The sequence below is a fragment of the Drosophila miranda genome, assembly GCF_003369915.1.
Source record: "Drosophila miranda strain MSH22 chromosome Y unlocalized genomic scaffold, D.miranda_PacBio2.1 Contig_Y1_pilon, whole genome shotgun sequence".
Taxonomy (NCBI): domain Eukaryota; kingdom Metazoa; phylum Arthropoda; class Insecta; order Diptera; family Drosophilidae; genus Drosophila; species Drosophila miranda.
The window spans coordinates 20,608,815-20,616,250 of NW_022881603.1; the positions used below are offsets into that span (position 1 = coordinate 20,608,815).

Below are 7,436 nucleotides of genomic sequence, written 5' to 3' on the forward strand. Positions count from 1 at the left end.
AAAAAAATTGATTCATCAATCATATAAAATTATGTGGGCTAAGCTGAGAGGTCTATCTAGCTAGTAATATTCCTCGGAATATCAGATCGAGGAATATGTATAATGGAACTTTAATTCGTCAGTATATTTACGGTATATTTTTAAAATGAGACGGTATATTTTGGTATATTTCTGAGGGTCGGACGGTAAAGTTTAACAATAAATCCGCGGTCACACTGTGTCTGAGCTATCAGATAAATAATAAACAATTAATTAAACATAACCGCGGTGACGTGCGTGTGTGTGAGCGTAACTATGCCTATTTCGGCATCGAATTCGCATCAAGTCGAAGTTGTTGGCTTAGATGCAGCGGTCTTGGCAGCCTGCACCTGTGATGGCATTTCTTGCACCAACGTTTTCAGCTGTGTGGCTGATGCAGTGAGTGGCAATGGCGTACACGAAAACGATCAGTTTTAGCGAATAAATAAATAAAGACAACTACTAGAGGAGCGTTGCGTGCGGGTGAGACGGGGACAAGGAGCGAAACGCGCAAGATCCGTTTTCTTCGTGCTTTTTTCAGTTTGTTCACGGAAAGGAGTGAAAAGAAACGAAGTGGAAGTGTTAAGAGAGAGCAAAAGTGTGTGCAATGCAAAGAAAGGCTGATGATGTGTTATATAAAATATTAATACGAAATGAAGGCCAAGAATTTTAAAAGTGTTTAAAATGCAGCGAAAAAATCAATGTATGCGGTTTTAGACGGACGGACGGAAGGCACAGCACCAGCCCCAGTACCAGCACATGAAAGGCACAAGGAAGAGAGGAAGCAGCAACAAAGCACAGCACAGCTGAGCAGAGGCTTCGTGTGTGTGCGTTCCTGTGTGTTTATATTTGTGTGGGCTGTGTGTGGGAGGCAGCAACAGCAGCAGCGCCGCACCAAAGCAGCAAATCAAATCAATATCTGCAACCAAAATAAACTGCAATCATGTCTAAATAAGGCAACAAATTATAATTAGCAACAACTGCAACACCAGCATTTTACATCAAAGTGTGGAAATTGTGCATTCTGCCTTTGCCCGATCTTCTTGTTTAAAAAAAGGTAAGGCGGCCATTTTGATTGGACATTCCTTTTGCTCGAGTGAAATATTCATAATGGATCCCATCCCGCGAATTGTGTTTAATTGCTTTGAACTTTATGCGGGGACAGAGGTCCGTCCGTCCGTCCGGAAGACGTGTCCGAGATATTTTATGGGGGGAATTTTGTTAGAAATTCTCTTTGAAGATTGCTCGAAACTTGTTTCGCTCTCTCCAGTAAGTAGGGGCCTTAAGTAAACAAAGCATGCACAGTGATACATGGCCTTATATACTCGATGTACATGTATGTGTGTTCTTGGCAACGTTCTTCAATGATTCTTCTCTTTATATGGTCAAACCGCACTGCAAAAGTAAATAATTTCAATTCACGTTTCACTGCGTTCATTTCAATTTGTATTTGCAGCGCGCCTCAGAGCCACAGACAGACACACACAGATTTCTCCCCAATCAGCTGATGTGCTTGTGTGTGTGTTGCAGACAAAGAAACTGCTAAAGCCAAAAGAGACAGAGAGGGGGCGCAGCAATGTTCGCGTTGGCTTGGCTCTCCTGTATCCTTGCTTTCATTTCCATTTCCTTTTTGCGCAGCCCCCAAAAGAACAAAGGAAATCGTATTAAAACAGTTGACAGTTTGTCCCCGCAAGTGAGTGTGAGTGTGAGTGTGTCTGTGTGTGTGTGTGTGTGTTTGGGTGAGAGAGGTTCGCTCATCCATATTGATTTAATATTCGCATTGATTTGCTTAAAATAAATAAATAAATACAATGCGAACTATTAAAGCATTCCAAAGATCTTTTCAGTGTAGACTTTACAGTTTACTGTTTTCTGCCCTCTCTCTCTCTTTCTATCCATGTAACGCAGGCAGCCATGTTAGATCTTTGGATCAACGGAACACTGCTGAAAGGAGGAGATCAGAAAGAAAAGAGAGAGCATGTTTCACATTTGCTTACTCTCTTGCGGAAATTATCCTGTTGTCGCGCTGTTAAATCACTTTTGTTAGACCCATCCAGAAAGGGTATTATGCATTTTTCCAGAGAAGAAGCTTTGCCTAATTTGACAGCAGCGGCCACAATAATACTTGAGCACAGTTGCTGTCGCTTATTCTGTCCTATGAACGTGCTAGGGGACTAGCTTTCAATTTAACGAATGCCCGCATCTGCCGCATTCTGTATCAATCAGCTAGGTTCCCATCATTATATCCCCCCCAATTGTCATGTAGAACACGTAGCAGACAGCACTGCATGCGGTACAGCACACATCTGTGTGTACTTTCAACCTTGTTTTACTATGTACAATATGTACCTTAAAGTAAATGCAAACATAATAAAATACACATAAGGTTTTCCCTACTGGGAGGCCACTGCCCCCACCTCTCCTTGCGATTGCCTCCGTTTGCCTTTTTTATGGTTTTCCATTCAGTTAATGAAGCCATAAGTATAGTCAACCGTTCAGCACTTCTCAAACAGTTCTTCGGGCTTAATTATCTGCGATAACGAGAAACCGAACCGAAGCGAACCGAACCGCAAGGGAGCCTTATCTTCGGAGTCACTGAAACGCACAGTGACGGTTATGCGGGGAGAGTCGGGTCTCGAGATAAGCAAACAATCAAAAGCCAGAAAGCCTATCAGAAGCTGCGCCCCTTATGGTGACTATTCCAGATTCGGGTTTCAGTTCCGAGTGCAGTGCCTGACGACAATTCAGGGTCATAAATTACTTGGTGGCTGATAAAGAATCAGGAACTCTTATGTACTTCTTGTTTCGTTAACAGAGTGTCAATGATCGTATCCTGGGGTTCTTTGCGGGGGGCAATGTGTGGCGGACAGCCAGCCACTTGACGCATTCCATCGGCGGACTTTGCTACGCCTTATATTTTCAAATTTCACTCTCGCAAAACGTGATGAATGTGGGAGGAGATACGGGGGTGGGGGTGTTGGTGAGAGTGGGAGAGAGTGGCAACGCTCAGTGACCCCATCGACGCTGCTGCCGTTGACGTTTCCCGTTCTCCTTCCCGTTGTTGTTGTTGTTGCTTCTGTTCTTATGGTACTCCTCCACCTCCGCGTCGCTCTCCTTATTGCGTTTTACTTTACGTTATTTTGTTGCTGGGTTGAATGACTTTGAACAACGTGTGCGAGCAAGAAGAAAACATCAAAATGAAGAGCGTAACTGTGAGAGTGCTAGAGAGAGAGAGAGTGAGAGAGAGTCGACCAGCCCACCAAAAAAATATTCGCAGCTGATTTTGGGTGAGAAGAGAGTTAGCAAAATGTCGATGGTTACAGGAGAGGAGGCGCCATGGGATAGCGGAAGGAGATGTAGATGTCTCGCCTGTTGTTCCCCCGCCATCACCCCTTAACTGCTGTTTTTCTTTTTGTTTAGAATTTCATTTTGATCCGAGGGTTGTTTACCCTGTAGAAGGATACATATATCATATCCTTGGTAGGGTGGGGAGGGGGGGACTGGTATGTACTGTGTGTTTTGGTTTTGATGGAATTTGCGTTTCTTTTATCGCTTCAATCAGGCAACAAATTAAAATATGTATACACACATTTCTCTAACTCGTTAACAAAGCAAAGCTCTTTGTTTAGATGTGTTTCTGTTAATATTTTTTCTTCTTCTTTTGTTGTTTTTTTTTTTCGTGTTCAGCATTTACAAAAATAAACATCATGTAGTCATCGCATGGTCTTAAAGGTGTGGTAAGTCTTAAAGACTAGTCTTTGTTGTAGCCAGAGACGCGTCGTCGTCGGCCGTGTATCCTTCGGCTTGGGTTACTCAAGTTCGTTCCGCAGACAAGTGGCGAGAGTCCATATGCACCCGTAGGTGCCCAGCAAACCAACTAACGTGCCTTTTGCGAGAGTTCCGCAAAATGCTCGCAAACGAGCTCGCAAGCGAGATTGTGTACGAGCGATATGGTTTTGTGTCGCAAAACGCTCGCAAACGAGCTCGCAAGCGAGCCAAAAATGAGCTCTACTTCTTGTGTCGCAAAACGCTCGCGAGCGGGAGTTTTACAATAGGAAAGTGCGCTTCGACTGCGCTGCCGGTCGAAAGCCAAAAAAAAAGCAAGCCTTCGTGTGCCTTCGGTCCGGCAATTCTCCTTCGGCTTTGTGTTCACGTCTCGACAGATGACGTGTCGACAGATTAGTGGTCGAAAAGTCATTTGTGTTTTTCTTTTTTTTACATGTGTCGAGCATTAGAAACAAGTGCAAATAAAGCGTGCGTTCCTTGCGCCGTCATTTCAATTATTTTCGCCGAACTGTGCAGTGCTAAGTTAAAAATCTCTACCATCTCTTATGCATTTAAAAGAAATTTCTGCCAATCGGTAAGTACATTATTAATAAAAGAAATAAAATGTCTTACAAAAGAAAAAGCCGAACATATATCGAACATGTAATTCCCCAATTTTTAATATATTTTATATTTTCTACAGATGCATTTAAACAGAAGTTTGCGCTCGACGATCAGGATTTCGACCATACAACTCAAAAATATTTCCAGTATGCTCAGGAACGGAAGGCCAGATTGGAAAAAAGTGATGCAAAAAAACTTAAATTTTAGTACATAGTTCATACATATTACATATATACATTAAATTCATTTCATATTACAATTTAAAAATATTTTTTATTACGGAACAAAATGGGAACGGGTCAAAAAAAACTCTCGCAAAAACTAATTCTTGCGAGCCTTTTGCGACATCGTTTGCGAGCCTTTTGCGATATCATTTATGATAGCTCGCAAAGGAATCATTTGTGAGCCTTTTGCGATATCATTTATGAGTCTTTTTTGATACTGCTATGGGCTCGAAAAAAATATTTCTTTTGATATTATTTTATATCAAAAACGACTCATAAATGATATCGCAAAAGGCTCACAAAGGGCACACGCCCATGCGGCACCACAACGGACCTTCTACAGGTCCAAGTGAGCTTGGGTGGGTTTCATCACTCCCCCAGGCTACCGCCTGAACCTAACCTAACCTAAGGCTCACAAATGATATCGCAAAAGGCTCATAAATGATATCGCAAAAGGCTCGCAAACGATTCCTTTGCGAGCTATCATAAATGATACTTTCACTGCCACAAACTGAACGACACAAGTATCATATTTCTATCATATGCGGGTCCGAATGCGAGCGTTTTGTCGGGTTAAGTCTCGCATTTGACTCGTATGCGATATCATTTGTGAGCGTTTGGTTTTCTGGGTGGTTGTGGATGTGTCTGCGTCTGGGTCTTGGTCTGTTTTTGTCCGCGATTGTGTGTGCGCATTGATTTGGTCTTGAGAAAAGAAAAAAAAAGAGCAATAGGAACGAGATATTCAACAATATTCGTCTAAGATACAAAGAAACCACTTTGAGCAGATTTATTCTTATCATCAACACATACTGCCACATGCAGAGAGACCTGTGACGACGTATCAAGTACAAATCATATCAGCATATCACTGTTCCGAGTGTGTGTGTGTGTTTGTGTGGGTGCTGCTGATAAGATGTCGCATCCCTGCAGTACCAGATGTGAGCGATGACGAATGTCATTTACAATGTCATCTAGGCGTTGACGCCAGCCAAATCGAACCCTTTGTTTTTCCTTTTCTTTCTTTCTTTTCCGCGCGTGCCGAACGTAATTCGGTTCTGCCGACCGTGCGCAGTAGCAGAGAACTTCGTTTTATCTTTTCGTCTCCTTTACGCCTGCGTCGACAGAACTCTTTTGCTTTGATCTTTGCTATTTGCAAGCGTCAAATAAAGTTTTAATAAGTGAAATAAAGTAATCTGTGATTATTATTAATATCAGGTAAGTGCAGTTTTTAAATATCTAATAATATGTGTTGTGTGCACGTGTTAAATAAAGAAAATTCAATTGTATAAAAGGTTAAATTTTTAAATAAAACTGTGTTCAAATTATATTAATGTTTCGCTGCATTCACATTATATTTCTTTATTCTTCTCTTATTCTCGGGAATAAAAGAAGAATAAAGAATGTAGAATGTAGGTTTAAAAAAAAACTTTAAAAAAAACATAATAATTAATTAATTAACATATCCATATTATTTCAGTGGCGGTGAAGATGAAAATACCCAACGAGCCAGCAGATAAAGTGATTAGGAAGGCTATTCACAATATTAAGAATAGCTATTTTCAAAAGGGCGCAAGGGACAAAAAATACAAAGCATCCTTAGACAATAATTAACAATAGTTTTTAATAAATAAAACTAATTGGAAAAATAAACAATTGAATGTATTACTTTTTTATATTAAATGGATGATTTTTCGTGAAAAATCATCGCTTATTAAGTGCATGATTTTTTCGCAATGCTCGATGACAATGTCATCGATTATGCCCTAGGACATCTCCATGTTAAAGTAAACAGCTCAGCGTATGGCCGGTCATCAACTACATATGTCATCGGGGGTAGTGAAGCGGTCATCGACGTGTCAGCAGCTAAGTCATCGATGACCCGTACTGCAGGGATCGTTTGGTTTGCAAGGTCCAGAGAGAATAGCACACACATATAGGGGGAGAGCGAGAGAGAGAGGCAGAGAGACAAAGAGAGCAGCAGCTTAAGCAAACATAAACTGAAACTGTAAATGCTGTTGCTTTTGTCTGGGTCGCGACGTCTTTTGGGGTCTGTCTGGCCAACTGCTGACTGTCTTTGGGTTTTGGATTATACTTACACACACACACACACACATTCACGCATACAGTACATACATATGTATTAAGTGCAGCGAGGGCGCATGCGTTTTTTGTGGTTTTTATTTTTTCCTGCGTTTTTGTTGTTTACTTCTCTCCAAGAACTCTCCGCTCCGTGCGTCTGCCAGCCCCCAACAAATACCTCAAGCAGCAAAAACAAAAACGCCAAGCAGATTCTTTTATATGCCAGCTATTTTTGGTCATCATCATCTTTCAAACATATGGAAACGGGCTCGTTTCGCTGTATTGCTGTGTGTATACTTTTCTGTATCTGTGATTGGCTTTTGTTATTGAATCGCTATCACTTGGAGATGTCTGCCCCTCTATTTACGATCTACACGTATACATGTGTATATAATATATGTATACATAGTACATATTACCTATTTACTTCACTTATCACTCAAATGTCGCCATGCATGTCGCTCACTCTGGCTATGCCTATGTGTATATGCGTTCTACCTCTCTCCCTCCAAGGCCTTGGAAATTCCATATGATTTTTGTATACATTCTTTGTGTTATTTTTCCCTGCGCAGTGCAACATGTTGGCGCAGACCATTGTGACGCTGGCAACATGTTGGTTGCCAGATATTGGAGGAGGGCCCATGCCAAAAAATAAATAAAAGAAAAGAAAAAAAAACTAGCCAAATGTACGACCAAAGACTATACAATACCAAGATGTTGCATGAG

The 7,436-nt window shown here is 41.3% G+C and overlaps 1 long non-coding RNA gene across 1 annotated transcript; it reads left to right on the forward strand.

The window, feature by feature from the left end:
* The first annotated feature begins 217 nt into the window (after positions 1–217).
* LOC117192114 lies at positions 218–6,734 on the forward strand. Its single transcript, XR_004474212.1, has 4 exons — positions 218–1,075; positions 1,475–4,378; positions 4,487–5,846; positions 6,109–6,734. It is a non-coding gene; the product is annotated as an uncharacterized LOC117192114 (long non-coding RNA).
* Positions 6,735–7,436: the final 702 nt, after the last annotated feature.